Source organism: Haematobia irritans, chromosome 4 (genome assembly GCF_050003625.1).
Source record: "Haematobia irritans isolate KBUSLIRL chromosome 4, ASM5000362v1, whole genome shotgun sequence".
Lineage (NCBI taxonomy): Eukaryota > Metazoa > Arthropoda > Insecta > Diptera > Muscidae > Haematobia > Haematobia irritans.
This window is the reverse complement of record NC_134400.1, coordinates 167,194,076-167,215,344: the sequence shown is the minus strand read 5'-3', so window position 1 is coordinate 167,215,344 and position 21,269 is coordinate 167,194,076. Positions and strand designations below refer to the sequence as shown.

General features: G+C 36.3%; 1 protein-coding gene across 1 annotated transcript in view; it reads right to left on the bottom strand.

The window, feature by feature from the left end:
- LOC142236111 (band 7 protein AGAP004871-like) overlaps nt 1-21,269 on the bottom strand; it is a 99,459-nt gene that overhangs the window by 62,228 nt on the left and 15,962 nt on the right. The window lies entirely within an intron of this gene.

Here is a 21,269-nt window from a genome sequence, read left to right as displayed (position 1 = left end):
CTATATTATACTCTGTACTACTTTTGAGATAAACATTTTCGAAATATATACAGATTACGCAACTAAAATTTTAGGATGATCCATTTACAATATATTAAGCACAATTTAAAATAACGAAATTTTAACTAAACTAAAGTTTACAATCTTTGTTTCAAAAAAAATTTTTTTCATTAAAATTTGCACAGAAATTTCGGAAATTTCCGTCCCTCCGCTAAAGTCGTATGCCTTTGAACTAAGGCTAATTTTCCTTAAATTTTTAATCTAAAGAAATCGTCCTTAAATTTATTGAAATATTGAAGTTGAATCTTTAGATTTAAGATAAAAAATCTTCAAATATAGGCTAAGACTTATCCTGAGGATTTAGTATATTGAAGCGGAAACGAACCTACTTCCGGCGAGTTAAGGCCGCAGCTAACAACATATAGTGCCACCGCTTATGGATAAAACAAGTCCTTTACAATTGGTATAAAAGTTTTTGTTTTTTGGAACTAAGAAAACAATTTTTACTTTGAAATATCCGTTGTAATTTGAATTTTTTAACTGCACCGAAAAAAGACTTAATTAAAAGTACGGAGTTTGTCATTGTTTTACAACCAAAGAAACTTTTCATTAAAAGTCCGAAATATTTCGTACTTTTTACGGAGAAAAGTTCTTCCATTATTTTCGTAGTTTGTAAGAAAAAAATCATAATTTTAATGAAAAATTTTCGTACTTTTTACGAAACTTTTTCGTTTTTTTATGAAAATGTTTCGTACTTTTTATGAAAAACTTTCGTATTTTTGTTTAAATGTTTTAACACAGAATGTTTCGTAATATATTCATAAATTCGTAAAATCTTCTTCACAAAAATCATGAAATTTGAATAAGGTTAGGTTAGGTTAGGTTAGGTGGCAGCCCGATGTATCAGGCTCACTTAGACTATTCAGTCCATTGTGATACCACATTGGTGAACTTCTCTCTTATCACTGAGTGCTGTCCGATTCCATGTTAAGCTCAATGACAAGGGACTTCCTTTTTATACCCGAGTCCGAACGGCGTTCCACATTGCAGTGAAACCACTTAGAGAAGCTTTGAAACCCTCAGAAATGTCACCAGCATTACTGAGGTGGGATAATCCACCGCTGAAAAACTTTTTGGTGTTCGTTCGAAGCAGGAATCGAACCCACGACCTTGTGTATGCAAGGCGGGCATGCTAACCATTGCACCACGGTGGCTCCCAAATTTGAAGAAAGTTTCGTTAAAAGTACGAACTTTTTACGAAGAAAACTTAATGTAGAGTATTTCGTAGACGTTTCGTATTTTCGTAAAATGTTATTCGTAAAACATACGAAAATGAATGAAAATGTCGTTGTTTTAATAAAGAATTCACGAAGAATAATTAATGAAGAATTCTTTGTAAAATCAACGAAGAGAATTCTTTGGGTGTGGCATTTGTAAATACACGTGAATAGCTTTATTAATATACCGCGAAAAGAGAATGAAACTTCGATAAATGAGATCTGTATTCACATTTTAATTCTATTGATCCTAGATTTAAAGCGAGATAGGTCGCTACAAAATGTCTTTATTTTAAAGAAACCACATCTTTGGCTCTAAATCACTACCAAAATCCTTAAGAGAAGATCAAATTCTTTGGATCCAAGTAAACTTTTTTTAGTGAATAGGAGCTATATTTAAATCTGAAGCGATTTTTACGCTTTTTTATGCATAGCTAGAATGCCAATTCTACTCCCTGTGCAAAAATTTCAAGTCAATCGGGTTAAACCTTTGGCCACTGTGGTCATATAAGTGTAAATCGGACAAATGATATATTTGGTTTCTATATCTATATCTAAACCCATTTCAACCTGATTTGGCATGCAAAGCTAGTAATGTAATGCTGATACTACTGCTTGCGCAAAAGATATAGGGAGCTATATCGGAACCGTGGGAAAAAATACCACATGCATTGCTAGAATGATAATTCTAATCCCTAAGCAAAATTGTATGTATGTAAGTCATATATGTGTAAATCGGGCGAATTATCAATGTCACACTTTAGAACACTATCAATTGTAGTCCTTGGGCAAAATTAAAAGCAAACTCTGGCTTCTGGGGCATATAAGAAAAAATATATATATGGTGCTCTATCTAAATCTAAAATCAGAAGTGGTCTTTTCTGAATAAAACCACATACTTGTGAAAAATTTTAAGTCGAATGGACTAAAACTGCGGCCTAGACATTCATCACAAAAATGTGTTCATATCAGTCGGACTGACGGACAGACTAGATCGACTTAGGCGCTGGCCCTGGGTATACAAACATATGCACTAACTTATAATACCCACGGTGGAACGTGTGGCGCAGGGTATTAAAATAGATAAATAGGCTTCTCTATAGAAAATCACCAAAATTAAAAACATGGAAAAAATTTAACAGTTTTCTCATACAAGCTTGATCGCTGCAATAAAATCAAGATTTCGATACACAAACCCAGCTTGGGTTCAAACCCAGCTTCGACCAAACACCAAAAAATTTTTCACCCGTGGATTATCCCACCTCAGTAATGCTGGTGACATTTCTGAATGTTTCAAAATTTCTCTAAGTGGTTTCACTGCAATGTGGAATGCCGTTCGGACTCGGCTATAGAAAAGAGGTCCCTTGTCAATGAGCTTAACATGGAATCGGGCAGCACTCAGTGATAAGAGAGAAGTTCACCACTGTGGTATCACAATAGCATAGACGGTATAGTCTAAGTGAGCCTGAAATATCGGGCTGGCACTACACCTAACCTAACCTAACTGCTCGAGAAATGGGATTCAGTCACCATTTATCTATGAACGAAAGTTTACTTCTAAATATTCATGTAATAAAATTGGGTGGCAGAGCTATATGAAGGTGAACCATCTTCATCATTTCTATATTTATGGTGGTATGTATAACAAAATCATCTTCTGCGGTATTCATCATCAAAAAAGGATTCTTAATATGTACCATAGTCAAAACTATTTCCCTTTCTATTTCATTTCCATATAAAATGGTACTCCTTTTCGTAGCGTATATTATATCACTTGATTATACACATGAGACATATATTGAGATCTTTTTTCTACGTCAATTTCTCCTAACCCTTTTAAATAACACAGTTAAATGCATAGCAAATTTATGATCATCGAAATTCCATTTACTTTGTTTTTCCTCAAGGAACTAGTGCGAAACACAAGTCTATCAATATCTTCAATCGATTACATTTCACACAAACCCATATATATAGGCATTCCATTTTTATGATAGAAACACTAACACAAATACACACGCAAGTCAATTATGTTGAATAGCCCTGTCAGTAACTCAAGGATATGTGTGACATAAACATATAACAGCACACTTGTACAACCACATCCCCAACCACATCTATCTGCATATTTGTCTATTATCCCTTTTGTCCTCAATAGCACAATTTAACTTCCTAAGACAATAGCCTATTTTATGGTACACTTTATTTTTGGGCTTTAAATGGTACAGACCTATCTCTATTGCCAATATCTCCACCCACTGTGAGGTAAATGTACTGTAATTTTTATTAACTTATTTTACTAAGTGTAGCCAAAAGGCATTTGTATCAAATGGGTGTGTGTGTGTGTATTTTAAGTACCTTCGTAGTGCAACCAAAGAGACCAAGAGAACATCTACAGAAGGCCTTTGTGGAATATCCCACAGGGAGACTAGACAATTCCCTTCGCTTAGATTCCTGAAAGGACCTAACTAATTATGTACTGCAAGGAAATTATAGTATGTTGCTAAAAACTTTAATTTTTAGGATACGATATAGTCGGCCCCGCAAACTAGTAATAAGTATCACATTTAGTGGCACAAAAGTATCACTTCATGAAAAAAGTGATGAATTTGTCACTAAAGCGCCACAATTGTAACGCTGTATGTGAATGGTTGGCATGCCCGCCTCGCATACACAAGGTCGTGGGTTCAATTACTGCTTCGACCGAACACCGAAGAGTTTTTCAGCGGTGGATTATCCCACCTCAGTAATGCTGGTGACATTTCTGAGTGTTTCAAAACTTCTCTATGTGATTTCACAGCAATGTGGAACGCCGTTCGGACTCGACTATAAAAAGGAGGTCCCTCGTCAATGAGCTTAACATGGAATCGGGCAGCACTCAATGATAAGAGAGAAGTTCACCACTGTGGTATCACAATGGACTGAATAGTCTATGTGAGCCTGATACATCGATAACCAAGCCTAACCTAACCTAAGGTGGGGGATATTTAAAATTCAGCCCGGCCAAACTAAGCGACTCATAGACTTGCTTTTCAAGGGAAATACAGTGTTACGATTGAACTAACAGGTTGGCTGATAAGTCCCCGTTCTAACAAAGAAAACCACATTTTTTGTCAAAATTCGTTTTTATTATTCAACATAGTTCCCTTCGAGAGCGATACAACGATTATAACGACCTTCCAATTATTTGATACCATTTTGGTAGTACTCCTTCGGTTTTGCCTCAAAATAGGCCTCTTCATTGCAGCCAAATTTTTTCCCTGCGAGCTTCCTTTTGAGGTCTGGAGCCAGATCTGGAGAATACGGTGGGTGGGGAAGCAATTCGAAGCCCAATTCATGAATTTTTGCCAACGTTCTCAATGACTTGTGGCACGGTGCGTTGTCTTGGTGGAACAACACTTTTTTCTTCTTCATATGGGGCCGTTTTGCCGCGATTTCGACCTTCAAACGCTCCAATAACGCCATATAATAGTCACTGTAATGGGTTTTCCCTTCTCAAGATAATCGATAAAAATTATTCCATGCGCATCCCAAAAAACAGAGACCATTACTTTGTCAGCGGACTTTTGAGTCTTTCCACGCTTCGGAGACGGTCCACCGGTCGTTGTCCACTCAGCCGACTGTGGATTGGACTCAGGAGTGTAGTGATGGAGCCACGTTTCATCCATTGTCACATATCGACGAAAAAACTCGGGTGTATTACGAGTGAACAGCTGCAAACACCGCTCAAAATCATCAACACGTTGTTGTTTTTGGTCAAATGTGAGCTCGCGCGGCACCCATTTTTCACAGAGCTTCCGCATATCCAAATATTGATGAATGTTATAACCAACACGTTCCTTTGATATCTTTAAGGTCTCTGATATCTCGATCAACTTCATTTTACGGTCATTCAAAATCATTTTGAGGATTTTTTTGATGTTTTCGTCGGTAACCACCTCTTTCTGCCGTCCACTGCGTTCACCGTACTCCGTGCTCATTTCACCACGCTTGAATTGTGCATACCAATCAATTATTGTTGATTTCCCTGGGGCAGAGTCCGGAAACTCATTATCAAGCCAAGTTTTAGCTTTCACCGTAGTTTTTCCCTTCAGAAAACAGTATTTTATCAAAACACGAAATACCTTTTTTTCCATTTTTTTTTTCACAATAACAAAAGTTGCTTCACAACAGACACTCTTTCTCACAAACTAATTGAGTTACAGACGTCAAATTTTGACACGAATAATTTGAAGGTTGGTACTATATAAAAATAATATGCATTTAATACTAGCGACGCCATCTATGTGTCAGACCGGGGACTTATCAGCCAACCTGTTACATTAAGAATAACATTCTTTCTTCAAATAAAATCTGAAATTAATGCTGGTAATACCTTAAATATTATTTAGATGTTATATCAAAACTCGATAGAATTGAACATCAACCCTATCAGATGGCTTCGCTTTTCCTAACGTTCGTTAGCAATGGCCTTAGGCAAGGCCCCCAATATTTGATATATTTCATATGAACCCGCTTAGTAAGAATAGTATCTACTCACTAACTGGTTTGATGGTTAATGCCTTGTAGGTGAGGCTTGAAAAACGAATCAATTATTACAGCTATGTTAGATAACACAATAGACGAGGGAGAAGAGCACGAGCAAAGATGAGTACCAGGACAACCAGCGATGACAGCTACATCACTGAAATAATTGTAGAAAATTACAAAAGAAGGAAATTGTGACAAGTACATGTTTAAGCTGATGTCTTCAACAACAACAACTACTACTACTACAGCAAGAACAAAATTCTTCTCTTATGCTTCATATCCTTAAACACATCAAACATATACATCGAAACATACGTTATTATGTATGTTACTTGTCTGTTATCCTTCAAGTAATATCTGTCTTTGGGTGTGTATGTGTGTGTGTGTGTATGTACATTTGTAAGACACAGTCTTCACGTATGTGAATAACCAAACGAAAAAGAAGCGAACCACATGTCCTTTATCGTACGTGAGAGTTGCGTTGAAAGGATATCTAAACATCGGATTGACAAAGAAAAGTGGCAGGTTTTGTCTATCCAGCGAACAAATACATTCATATGGGACATCCCAAGACATAGAATTGCAACATGGTTGATTTGTCTCACATGTTCAGCTCTGACAAATAATCATTTATCTCATTAATCCTGCATGTGAAATACATCTGAGTATAAGGATGTCAAGTGCTTGAAAGAACACTTTGTATTTAAAACCTTTAGCTTTTGATATGAAACAAGTTAAACCAACAAAATCTAAGACTAACCGGTATATTTGAGACCTCCAAAAACAAGAAGAAAAAAACAAAAACATGTAACGAAAGTCGGGCTGACAGTCTTTGTCGAAGAATACAGCCGATCTAATTCAAAACGGTTCAAATTTACTGAGAATTATATACACATCTGGGACTATATCAGCGAAATTCGGCACATATAACAAGTAAATGTATTTGCTGTTGGGAAAATGGAAAATAATAGAAGATACAGTGTTGTTGATATGTTTTGCAACCAACTTCAGGTTGATATCAGTTTTAAACCACTCTTCTGTCAGCTGACCGATTAATTACAGTGAAATTTCGTTTATTGTTTACAAACTTACCATCCCATTTTGATCTATTGTATTCGTGAATTAGGTAAAGCGTGATAGTAAAACCTGAAAAACCACAAGTGCACTCAAAAAAAGTTTACATGCATCCAAAGATTTTGAACTCCCTTAAGCATTTTGGTATTGATACCAATCCATAGATACGACTTCTCTAAAATAAAGATATTTTTGAGGGACCTATCTAACTCCAAACAAATATATACAGCAGTAAGTTCGGCCGGTCCGAATCTTAACCCTTCGTTGCATGATTTAATTTGAGCAAGGATAAAAATTTTTTGGTATGTTAGAATTGTTGTATATGGAGTTATGATACCGTAAACCAATTTTCGTTCGATTCTGATCACTGGAGCAAAAGTTACGTAACATTGCATATATGCAATTTCATGCAGATAATCAATTTCTTTAGTCCACGTTGTTATCTCTATATATCACAGGTAGAGGAGAAAAGTGATCAGATCAAACATGTTTTAAGTGAAAAATGTTATTGCTGGATGGGGAAAATGGAAAATTTTTACTAAAAAATTTGTTTTATCGCCAAACATAAAATGTTTGCCAAAATCAGATACCACAGTTGCGTCAAACATGTTACATATTCCCCATCGAAAACTAACACTTTACTTCTGAAACATGTTTGTGATGATCATATTCCTTCTCGGGATGCAATATTAAAAGTCAAACTCTTGGGATTCTAAATAATTTCTGCCTTTTTTGATGCACAGAGATCCCCAGTTTTGCATTTAACACAAAGGGAAGTGAACTTGGAGAACGCAATCCCATAGATGCGAGACCGTTCGGCGGGCTTCGCCAAACTGTTCCACGTGGAACAGTGCAATGGTCGGAGGGACGACGAAACTTCTAGGGGGTGACCCAAACAAGAAAAAGACTGGAGAACTACCATGCTTAAAGAAAAGAGGAACATAAACGTCATAGGAATCATTACCGGATACCTAGAATTGGCACACCTGTGCCTAGTAAGAGCAGCGGATGATTGTGTATGCAGCCGTATTTTGACGAAAAAGAGACTTTGGAACTCTGTTTAAGTTCAAATGCTACGCTATTACAATATAAAGAAACCGCCATATCTTATATGAATCGGTATGATGGAACAAAGAAGTTGGAGCGTACCACAAACTGAAAACTGGTTTTGGTATATGCCAGTTTATATGATACACGGAAACCTGGACCCTCGTTTTTACTTAGGGTAGGTATAATGGCGAACCAAAACTTCATTTTCACTTAGACTTTTCAGTTAATTATGATACCATTTTTATTTATTGACCTTCTGTTTATCATTGAGTGCAGTTCGATTTTATATTAAGCTCTATAGCCGAGTTCGATCGGTCTTTCACCATGATGAAGCTTTTAAACACCTAAAATTGTCACCAATATATTGACAGAGGATAGACCACCGCAAAAAAAATTTGAACCGATTTAACCAATATATCACGATGATATACGTGTAACAATTACAACCCAGAAGCTTGTATGTTATACGATTCTCCAACGATGTAGGCCAAGGATCAACTCGAATCTTCTTCTACGACCTCGATTTATATCATACTCCGTGTTTAAATCTCCATCATCATCAAAATACTCGGTTTTATATTCATATTCGTCGCTAAGTGTCCTAGTAGTAAGAAAAATCGATTGAATGCATGATATTGCACATATGAAATTATATGGCATATATGCAATGACAGTTCATATCGGCTCAAACGCATGAAATTGCAGATATGATATCATTCATTGTAGAGCTCTTGTAAATATAATTTGTATTATAAAACTATATACGTAGCGTTTAGAATAGAGTAAACTTTTCATTTTATATTTACATTTAAACAATTTTAAGAAAGTTTCATAATATTAAAAGAAACAAGTATATACGGCCGTAAGTTCGGCCAGGCCGAAGCTTATGTACCCTCCATCATGGATTGCGTAGAAACTTCTTCTAAACACTGCCATCCACAATCGAATTACTTACGTTACGGTAACGCTTGCCGATGGCAAGGTATCTTAAAACCTCCTAACACCATCTTCTAAATTGTATGTAAGTCCATACGTGGTATATATTAAATCAAAAAAGATCGATCCAATACGCATATAATTCAGTTTGACAAAGTAGACATAAAATTTTGACAAAATTTTCTACAGAAATAAATTTTAACAAAATTTTCTATAGAAATAAAAATTTTGACAAAATTTTCTATAGAAAGAAAATTTTGACAAAAATATCTACAGAAATAAAATTTTAACAAAATTTTCTATAGAAATAAACTTTTGACAAAATTTTCTATAGAAATAAAATCTTGGTAGATTATTTTTGGCTCGAGTGGCAACCATGATTATGAACCGAATAAAATTTGAACAAAATTTTCTATAGAAATAAAATTTTGACAAAATTTTCTATAGAAATAAAATTTTGACTATGATGAAAATTTTATTATGAACTGAATAAAATTTTAACAAAATTTTCTCTAGAAATAAAATTTTGACAAAATTTTCTATAGAAATAAAATTTTGACAAAATTTTCTATAGAAATAAAATTTGCTAGATTATTTTTGGCTCTAGTGGCAACCATGATTATGAACCGATATGGACCAATTTTTGTGTGATTGGACCAATTTTGGTATGGTTGTTAGCGACCATATACTAACACCACGTTCCTAATTTGAACCGGATCGGATGAATTTTGCTCCTCCAAGAGGCTCCGGAGGTCACATCGAACGTTTTATATAGGGGCTATATCTCCGGAGGTCACATCGAACGTTTTATATAGGGGCTATATCTAATTATGGACCGATATGGACCAATTCTGGCACGGTTGTTAAAGATCATATACTAACACCATGTTCCAAATTATAACCGGGTTGGATGAAATTTGCTTCTCTTGGAGACTTCGCAAGCCAAATCTGGGGATCTGTTTATATGGGGGCTATATATAATTATGAACCGATGTGGACCAATTTTTGCATGGTTGTTAGAGACCATATACCTACATCATGTACCAAATTTCAGGCGGATCGGATGAAATTTGTTTCTCTTTGAGGCTCCGCAACCCAAATCTGGGGATCGGTTTATATGGGCGCTATATATAATTATGGACCGATGTGGACAAATTTTTGCACGGTTATTAGAGACCATATACCAATACCATGTATCAAATTTCAGCCGGATCGGATGCAATTTTCTTCTCTTTGAGGCTTCGCAAGCCAAATCTGGAGATCGGTTTATATGCTGTCTATATATAATTATGGACCGATGTGGATCAATTTTTGCATGGTTTTTAGAGACCATATACCAACATCATGTACCAAATTTCAGATGGATCGGATGCAATTTGCATCTCTTTGAGGCTTCGCAAGCCAAATCTTGAGATCGGTTTATATGCTGTCTATATATAATTATGGACCGATGTGGATCAATTTTTGCATGGTTGTTAGAGACCATATACCAACATCATGTACCAAATTTCAGATGGATCCGATGAAATTTGCTTCTCTTTGAGGCTCCACAATCCAAATCTGGGGATCGGTTTATATGGGGGCTATATATAATTATGGACCGATATGGACCAATTTTTGCATGGTTGTTAGATACCATATACCAACATCATGTACCAAATTTCAGCCGGATCGGATGAAATTTTCTTCTCTTTGAGGCTCCGCAAGCCAAATCTGGGGATCAGTTTATATGGGGGCTATATATAATTATGGACCGATGTGGACCAATTTTTTCATGGTTGTTAGAGACCATATACAAACACCATATACCAAATTTCAGCCAGGTCGGATGAAATATGTTTCCGTTAGAGGCTCCACAAGCCAAATCTGAGGGTCCCTTTATATGGGGGATATACGTAAAAGTGGACCGATAAGGCCCATTTTCAATACCATCCGACCTACATCGATAACAACTACTTGTGCCAAGTTTCAAGTCGATAGCTTGTTTCGTTCGGAAGTTAGCGTGATTTCAACAGACAGACGGACGGACGGACGGACATGCTTAGATCGACTCAGAATTTCACCACGACCCAGAATATATATACTTTATGGGGTCTTAGATCAATATTCCGATGTGTTACAAACGGAATGACAAAGTTAATATACCCCCACCCTATGATGGAGGGTATAAAAAGATAAATGTTTCGAGGTACTCAAAATGCTTATTTTAATTTCGCTTTATTTAAATGAAATTGTTACGAAACTGGACAAAATCTTTATCAAATAAAAAAAAATTATGGTAAAATATGTAAAACAATAGGGGCTAGATAGGCAAGAAATTAACATTGCATATATGCAATGTCATGCAACGAAGGGTTAAATACCCACCACCATGAAGCAAATGTAATAATGTCGGCCTTCTTTTTAGTCGTAGCGGCCTTTGCTTCAAGCATATATATTTTCAGGATTGGTCCAAACAAAACATTGTTTGTATTGTTCAAACATATTATGTTTCACCTTAGGCATACACGGGTAGAAAAAAATTTAATGAAATGTTCCTTGTGTATATATATTTTTAAGGCGCCAATTGGTTATTTCCATTCCTTTACATACTGCAGCATACTCTCTCGGTCTCTCTTTCTAAACACATATATGTTTATAGACTATTTCTTTTAATTAAAAGTTTTTTTACATTACAGAAATGTGTCCTTAATGTTGTGTAAATTACGCATTTTTACATACAAAATAAAGCTACTGAAATTCCACTCTATACTAAATTCCGATATAATTTCCCTCGTAAAAACTCAAATTTATTGTGTGTAAATTATTCAACAGATTTTCTGGCAAATGTATACAAGAGCACTTCATACGCCTCAGGAAGATTCAATACCAGTGTCGACCAAAACACCATAAAGTTCTCCAGTGGCGGATTATCCTTTCTCAGTAGTACTGGCGATATTTCGGTGTGTTTCAATGCATCTCTAAGTGGTTTCACTGTAATGTAAAACGCCGTTCGAACTACGCTATAAGAATGAGGTTCCTTGTCATGAAGCTATACATAGAATCGGGAATCACTCATTGATAAGAGATATGTTCACAAGTTATGGTATCGCAATGGACTGAATATGCCAAGTGAGCATAAAATAACGGGCTTCCTAACCTAACCCATTTGATAGGTAGTAGAATGATATTATTGAACGTTGTTCAGTGGTCCTCCAATAGTTTAACCCTCTATCACTCATGAACTCCGATTTGTATGTTTTTTTGTATTGGAGATGATAACAAAAAAATAAAATACGCGTATTTTTTAACTTTCATTTATTTTTATTATTTGAAGAGAAACTCCCACAAATTGGGTGTGTTGCCAAACATTATTTGCCACCAAAACCAAAAAAACGTAAAAATTGTTCAAAAAGAACATTCTACAATAAAGCTCAAACACTTACCTCTCCAATTTATCAAGTATACACACAAAACACAAGCACAACAATTTTTTATTATTTTTTGAAGTCACAGAAAACCGGCACTTTTTCGTAAATATCAATAGTCAATAAAGAAATGTCAATTTCCAGCAAGTAGTGCCACCTAATTGTTCTATTTTTACAAGTTTATTAGGTCAGTATGTAAACCACGGGATACAGTGCGTGATTGAGCTAAAGAAGTTATTTCTATTAATTTTGAGGCATTCGAACGGTATGTTGCCTAGAGTCTACACTATGATACAGAGGGTTAATGATATCCGACAGGATCCTCAATGTTTGCTACAATAATCAGTCCAAGACTGAACTCACTGACACCCTTAACTGGTTGGAGTAGCTAGTTTTCTTCCATCAAACTGTAACATCCTCTCAGTCGAAATTCTCCATGGTATAGCTCATATGTCTCTATTAAAATAATATGCATTTAATAAACAAAACGAAACAAAATTGGTTCTTGTTAACAATAAGAAGAAAAGGTCCTCCTATGATATTATTATTATTCGATTACATAAAATGCGGATATTATACCCACTCATATATGCATATTTACATGTGACCATTTTTTTTTACTAATATTTTCAGTCACGTACTCACATCCAATAGAAGGACTATGTATGGGTAAACTCCAACGAAATAATAAGATAGCTTGTTTTTGTTGTTATTGAATTATTGACACATAGAAAGGATTTGATATACGCACAAATAATTCAAATTTAATAGAACTCAAGTTACGTACAACAAAGATTTACATAAATATTAAGGGGAAGATTTTTTGCAGAATTATCACTCATTGATGGTAATGGGTGTTTTAAACCCTTTCTGAATTTACATAAGCATATGATGTAGCCAATATAAGAACCAAGACTAAGGATGATTCTACGATTTGGAATAGTTTTGAAATACATATATGAAATCTTCCACCTTTTTGTAGATGCAATCGACAACAAGCAACATATGGCAACAAAAGTCGTTTCAATCAAATTTCTCTAACCGCGTAAATTAATAATCCGACATGTGCCAGATTTATATATTATACGTGTTCTTAATTAATTCTGTGCAAAATCAATAAATTTCTTGTTGGTTTATTGATGTTTCTTTTTCCACTATTTTTTAAGCACAATATGTCATCAAGGACATATTTATCATATATGTCTTCCGATACAGAAGATTTTACTTATTGAATGTTTATACATTTTCTTAACTAGCTTTTTTACAAGAAATTTGAAACCCCAATTTCCAAAAGCATGGCGTGTTGCAAACAAACCCCAGCGAATAAAAGTTTTATAGATTCCTATACCGATGACTCCAAATTGAATGAGCAAATGAGGTTTGAAGTTTACTTATAATACCTGGAACTTCAAATCGCGAAAATATTACCTAACGACTGTAGTGTTTTTTTTTTTTTTTTTTTTCAGGGTGAAATATTTGCTCTAAAAGAGAGTACATGTCATCTTTTAGCCTTAATGCTGAACATCTTAGTGGATGTGTGCTGCTACATCGAGGAGATTTCTTTTGACGAAATTCAATTTATGCGAGAGAAGCTAATTCTTTATCAGGGAGTCACCGTGGTGCAATGGTTAGCATGCTCGATTCCTGCTTCGACCGACCACCAAAAAGTTTTTCAGCGGTGGATTATCCCACCTTAGTAATGCTGGTGACATTTCTGAGGGTTTCAAAGCTTCTCTAAGTGGTTTCACTGCAATGTGGAACGGTGTTCGGACTCAGCTATAAAAAAAGAGGTCCCTTGTCATCGAGCTTAACATGGAATCGGGCAGCACTCAGTGATAAGAGAGAAGTTCACCAATGCGGTATCACAATGGGCTGAATAGTCTAAGTGAGCCTGATACATCGGGCTGCCACCTAACCTAACCTAACCTAATTCTTTATCAGTTCATGGCATGGACTGATCATATTTTTGTCCTTTGTCAACCACAGGCAGACCCGGTTAGGCGACTGACTGAGACATTGGCCAATAACAGCATCTTACTGTATACAGATAAATATTAATCGTTCTACGGCCGACTCATTGCACATCCTTCTGCTAGTTGCTCGGTTATACTTTGGCGTGGTCTACGAAAATTATTCCTATACGCGAAATAAATTGTACCACAGAGACCTTCGGGCCTACTTTTCCACCACAGAGGCTTTGGTCCTACTGTTCCCCATAGAGACCTTCCGGCCTCCTGTTCCACACAAAGATCTTCGGATCTACTGTCCTCCACATATACCTTCGGGTCTACTGTTCCACCACAGGGACCATCGGGTTTTTTTTTGCCCACAGAGACCTTCAGGCCTACTGCTTCCAATAGCGACCTTCCGGTCTACTGTTCCACACAGAGACTTTGGTCCTACTGTTCCCCACAGAGACCTTCGGGTCTATTGTTCCCCGCAGATACCTTTGGGTATACTGTTCCCCACAGAGACCTTCGAGCCTACTGTTCCACACAGAAACCTTTGGGCTTCTGTTTCCCATAGAAACCTTCGGGCCTACTGTGATCCACATATACCTTTGGGCCTACTGTTCCCCACACAAACCTTCCGACCTACTGTTCCCCACAGATACCTTCCGGTCTTCTGTTACACAGACCTTCGGGCCTACTGTAACTCTACAAGGGTCGTCCGGCCTACTGTACATCACAGATACCTTCCGGTCTACTGTAACTCCACAAAAATCGCCAGGCCTATTGTTCCCCATAGAGACCTTCCGGTCTACTGTTCCACACAGAAACTTCGGTCTATTGTTCCCAATAGGTACCTTTGGAACTACTGTTCCCCACAGTTATATTCCGGCCTTCTGTTCAACATAGAGACCTTCGGGCCTACTGTAACTACACAAAGATGGTCCGGCATAGTGTTCTACCACATGGACCTTCGGGCTTATTGTAACTCCACAAAGATCGTTCGGCCTACTGTTCCACCACAGGGAACTTCGGGCTTACTGGTCCACTCAAAGACCTTCGGTCCTACGGTTCACTCCTCGACTAGCTAGTATCCGTAGTCAGTAAGTATTGCTTCTACCTTAACCCATTGCCGACACCGGACGACTATCGCGCCACTGCCGATACCAACGCTTATACCACACCGCGTCTATAACAAACTACTATAGCAACACTACCAAAGGTCTGAAAACCGAAGATCACATCAGCAGTTCCTGATCACCTACAAATCAACAAATAAACAAATTGCCGGTCAACTACAAATCGACAAATATACAACGTCCCAATCGCCAACGAACTGAACTACTCAGTAAAGATCAATCATCTACATTTCAACGAAAGCAACAGCCTCAACTATGAGAAAACCACCAACTACCAAACATCGGCAAACCGACGATCTCCTCCATTACCGACCATTAACGACCAGCATTTCTCATCAACTACCGTTCATCGACAAACCGACGTTCTCCTTCACTACGATAAACCGACGTTCTCATCAATAATGATTATCAACAAACCAAATTATCAACAACTACCGATCATCAAGAAACTGACCCACTCAGCAAGTACTTACAACCTGCCAATTATGTACAAATCGACAACATACTAAATGCCTGCTCCCATCAGATCGTGATCTTATTAGAATCACCTTTTATGTACTCAGACAGTCAACCTGAAATAAATCCTTTGGACTCTGTGTTCTCCAACTGGAAAATGGCCATAGACTTCCGCAAACCTCTCAGCGAGATGGGATAGCAGTACAATATTCACCTAATATGGCTACCTCTACCTAATTATCTATAATCAATCAATATATTATATTTCCATTGCTGACTTTCTACCATTTACAAAATAAAATATAATTGTAAAACTCTTGCCCACTGAACTGTAGAATAAATAACATAATTAAATATAAAAACTGAGATTTTCATATTTTTTGTTTTCAGATGGCAATAAATCTCTGTTAAGTCCCCCCACAGAGTGTCATGCAATTTTCACAGCCATTGTTTTCTTTGGCACTGGTGATTTGTTTTGGCAAACGTCATTTCCTACCACCATAGAGTTCTCTACACTTGCAATTTATGTTGTTTTTGTTATGAGTGTAGTTAATTAAAAAAGGATCTCAACTGAAATCCTTTCAAGGGTCATTCATTACTAAATGTAAGTAATTATTTAGCACCATTTCTCTTTTTGTTTTTTTTTTCTTTTTCAATGCACGAGAGAAAAAGGCATAGAGGATGGGGTAGATAACTAAAGAGATTTTTATCGCTAGTAATTTTTGAAAGGTCATTAAAAACATTAAATAGATGTGAGACTTCAGCCAAATTTGTCCCATATAAAGTAATTGCCACATTTTACACTGGTATATACAGTGGGGACCAAAATCGAGTGCATGTTTTCACTTTTTGTACTCTATATTAAATAGAAAATGTCTAGTTAAAGCCACAAAGATTGGACCCTTTATAACTAGAAATAAGTTATGAAACAAAATTGAACCGTTTGCTATCCGATGCAAAGGAACATTACCCAGAAAAAAATGGACCACTATTTCAGCAGGATTGTAAGGGAGAGAGGCAGTACCAACTGCTTGCAAAACAACCGAATCAGCGCTGATTCGGGCGATGTCCCGATTTAGAGCAGCTTCTACATAGCGCTGATATAATTGCTCATTTTAATAGAAATATTGCTCAGATGTGATATAAAATCTTGAGTATAGCATTGTTGGCATGAAGGAAAATAGCACTACCTTTCAGGCATCTATACTGCATGAATTGGTTGCAATAACGTAAAGGAATGATCATAAACTAGTTTGATTACTCGTTTACTTTATTGCCACCGATTCATGCAGTGTGGATGCACTGCCTACTTTATTGTATACCAAAAAGCGTAACTAAACTCTTACTGCTGAAGTATTTTTTGCTGTGAAACTAGTAATGAAATGGTTGTTTATACCATCTCAAACCCTTCAAATTTATTGGGTGCAATATATTTAGAGGTTTGTGTTTCCATTTAAATCTGAACCAATCTGAACAAAATTTGTACACTTCTGCAAAATCTCTAGAACTGAAATTAAAATCGACTAATACCTGTGGCGGAACAGAATGTTAGTAAACAAGTATATACAGCACTAAGTTCGGCCGGGCCGAATCTTAAATACCCCCCATCATGAACCAAATATTAGGGTTTCCTTTGAAATTTCGGGAGGGCTTGAGGACTTGAGGACACTTCCCGAAGACAAATTTAAAGATTTCACCTATAAGGGCTATATTATATTCTGGATTTATAAGAACCATTTTTGTTTGAGTTTTAGAGGAATCATTAACAGCTCTTGTAAGTGTGCAAGAAAATTATAAAATAACGTATTGAATTGAAATCTTAAATCTGTAGAAGTAAAATCTGGAAATTTTACATTGAGTTTCAAGCAATTTTCATGATCAGTGCGACTTCTACACCCTCAAGGAGTGAAGTCGGTCCATATGGAGGCATTACCAAATGGACCGATAAAAACTTAATCCGATACACGTTTTTGTGAGCCTAAAATACCAGAATATTTACAATTTCAGGCAAATCAGATAAAAACTACGGTTTCTAGAAATCCAAGGAATTAAATCGGGAGATCGTTCTTATGGGGGCTATACTAAAATATGGGCCGATACTCAACGTTTTCGGCACACCTCTTTATGACCCCAAAAACACCTTTTTATGGTCGTAAAATACCTCTAGATTTCCAATTTCAGACAAATTGGATAAAAACTACGGTTTCTATAAGCCCAAGACCCCAAATCGGGAAGTCGTTTTATATGGGGACCATACCAAGACATGGACCGATACTCACAATTTTTGGCACACGTATTTGTGGTTCTACAATACCTCTAGATTTCCAATTTCAGGTAAATTGAATTAAAACTGCGGTTTCTATAAGCCCAAGGCGTAAAATCGGGAGATCGGTCTATATGGGGGCTATACCAAAACATGGACCGATACTCACCATTTTTGGCACACCTCTTTATGGTCATAAAATACCTCTAGATTTCAAATTTCAGGCAAATTGGATAAAAACTTCGATTTCTATAAGCCCAAGACTCCAAATCGGGAGGTCGGTTTATATGGGGACTATATCAAAACCTGGACCGATATAGCCCATCTTCGAACTTGAGCTACTTGCAGACAAAAGACAAGTTTGTGCAAAATTTCAGCACGATTGCTTCATTATTGAAGACTGTAGCGTGATTACAACAGACAGACAGACGGACATCGTTATATCGTCTTAGAATTTCTCCCAGATCAAGAATATATATACTTTATATAGTCGGAAATCGATATTTCGATGTGTTACAAACGGAATGACAAACTTATTATACCCCTCACCATTCTATGGTGGTGGGTATAAAAATATGGGAAATATTTAAATCTAAAGCCATTTATTGGCAACTTCGCAAAAGTCCATTTATTATTTATCCGTCCATATGTATATGTCTATACCTCTAGTATAGGGAAATTTGATTCATTTTTAAAAATTACGATTTAGCAGTGGCTAATTGGAAGGAAAATGTTTGCATTTTAATCAGTTTTGTCCAAATCGAAAAAAAACATATAGATGTGGGCTGAATCTTTGGCGAGAGTACAATTACCATTTTAACAATGTCTACCAAATTTTTGACCAAATGTTAATTGTTCTGTCTGCTAAAAATTTCAAGTAAATCCAAGTGAAATTTTGACCTACGATGGTCATATGAGTCTAAATCGGGCAAAATCTATATATATGGGAGCTATATCTAATTCTGAGCCGATCTGGACCAACTTTAGAATGTATTTCTGCATTCTAAATTAGTGCAAAATTTCAAGTAAATCCGAGTAAAATTTTGACCTACGGTGCTCATATGAGTCTAAATCGGGCGAATTCTATATACGGAAGCTAAATCTAAATCTGAAACGATTTGTACCAAATTTGGGGTGCATATCCAGAGTGCTAATTCTACCTCTGTGCAAAATTTCAAGTAAATAGGAATACAACTTTGGCCTCTGTGGACACATGAGGGTAATTTGGACGAATGATATACGTGAGCTTTACCTAAATCTGAACCGATTTCTTCCAAAATGAATAGGGTTCTATTCTGACCCAGCAAAAAAAGCGTCTCCAAAAAAGTAGTGAAAATGTTCTTTGTGGATCCAAAAGTGGTGCAAAATTGGTGAAGAATCGAAGAATTTAACATAGGCTTGTCATTGAACGGATGTCCACCATTTCAATGACCGTTGTACAGAATATGCATTTATTCTTAAGGTGTGATCCGAATTCAACATTCAGGAAAGTTTTGTGATATTTTGTCAAATAAATAATTTTTATATTTTTATACCCTTCACCACTACTGTGGTACAGGGTATAATAAGTTTGTGCATTTGTATGTAACGCCAAGAAGGAGTAATCATAGACCAACCTTTTAGTATACGGATCGGCTTAGAATTAAATTCTGAGTCGATTTAGCGATGTCCGTCTGTCTGTCTGTCTGTCTGTCCGTCTGTCTGTCTGTTGATGTATTTTTGTGTGCAAAGTACAGCTCGCAGTTTTAGCCCGATTGTCCTAAAATTTGGTATAGGGTCCTGTTTTGGCTCAAGGACGATCCCTATTGATTTTGGAAAAAATCGGTTCAGATTTAGATATAGCTGTCATATATATTTTTCACCGATCTGGTCATAATTGGCGTGTATATCAACCGATCTTCCTCAAATTCCGTACATCCGAATATTTTATGTGTCTCGAAAAACTTGCGAAATATCAGCCAAATCGGTTCAGATTTGGATATACCTCCCATATAAAGCTTTCGCCCGATTTACACTCATATGACCACAGAGGCCAATTTTTAACTCCGATTTAGTTGAAATTTTGCACAGGGAGTAGAATTAGCATTGTAACTATGCGTGCCAAATTTGGTTGAAATCGGTTCAGATTTGGATATATCTCCCATATATAGCTTTCGCCCGATTTACACTCATATGACCACAGAAGCCAATGTTTTGCTCCGATTTAGTTGAGATTTTGCACAGAGAGTAGAATTAGCATTGTAGCTATGCGTGCCAAATTTGGTTGAAATCGGTTCAGATTTAGATATATCTCCCATATATAGCTTTCGCCCGATTTACACTCATATGACCACAGAGGCCAATTTTTAACTCCGATTTAGTTGAAATTTTGCACAGGGAGTAGAATTAGCATTGTTACTATGCGTGCCAAATTTGGTTGAAGTCGGTTCAGATTTAGATATATCTCCCATATAAAGCTTTCGCCCGATTTACACTCATATGACCACAGAGGCCAATTTTTAACTCCGATTTAGTTGAAATTTTGCACAGGGAGTAGAATTAGCATTGTAACTATGCGTGCCAAATTTGGTTGAAATCGGTTCAGATTTGGATATATCTCCCATACATATGTTTTTCTGATTTCGACAAAAATGGTCAAAATACCAACATTTTCCTTGTAAAATCGCCACTGCTTAGTCGAAAAGTTGTAAAAATGACTCTTATTTTCCTAAACTTCTAATACATATATATCGAGCGATAAATCATAAATAAACTATTGAGAAGTTTCCTTAAAATTGCTTCAGATTTAAATGTTTCCCATATTTTTTTACTAACATTGTGTTCCACCCTAGTGCATTAGCCGACTTAAATTTTGAGTCTATAGATTTTGTAGAAGTCTATCAAATTCTGTCCAGATCTGATATTTAAATGTATGTATTTGGGACTAGCGTTGCCAATTTAGCTTTTTTCCCGCTAGATTTGGCTTTTTTTGAAGACGTTTAGCGGGAAAAAAATGCATTTAGCTTTTAGCTTTTTTTCTGGCTTTTTTTCATGACCCTTTTAGCTATTTTTGGCTTTTTTTATTTTCGACATGTTTCTATTGAAATATGGATAAATCGGCGTTTTTATCTAAGCCTTGCTGCAAGTATAAGGGTTTCCACATATTTCAAAGCTCAGTTGAAACATTAATAATGAGTCCAGCCATTATG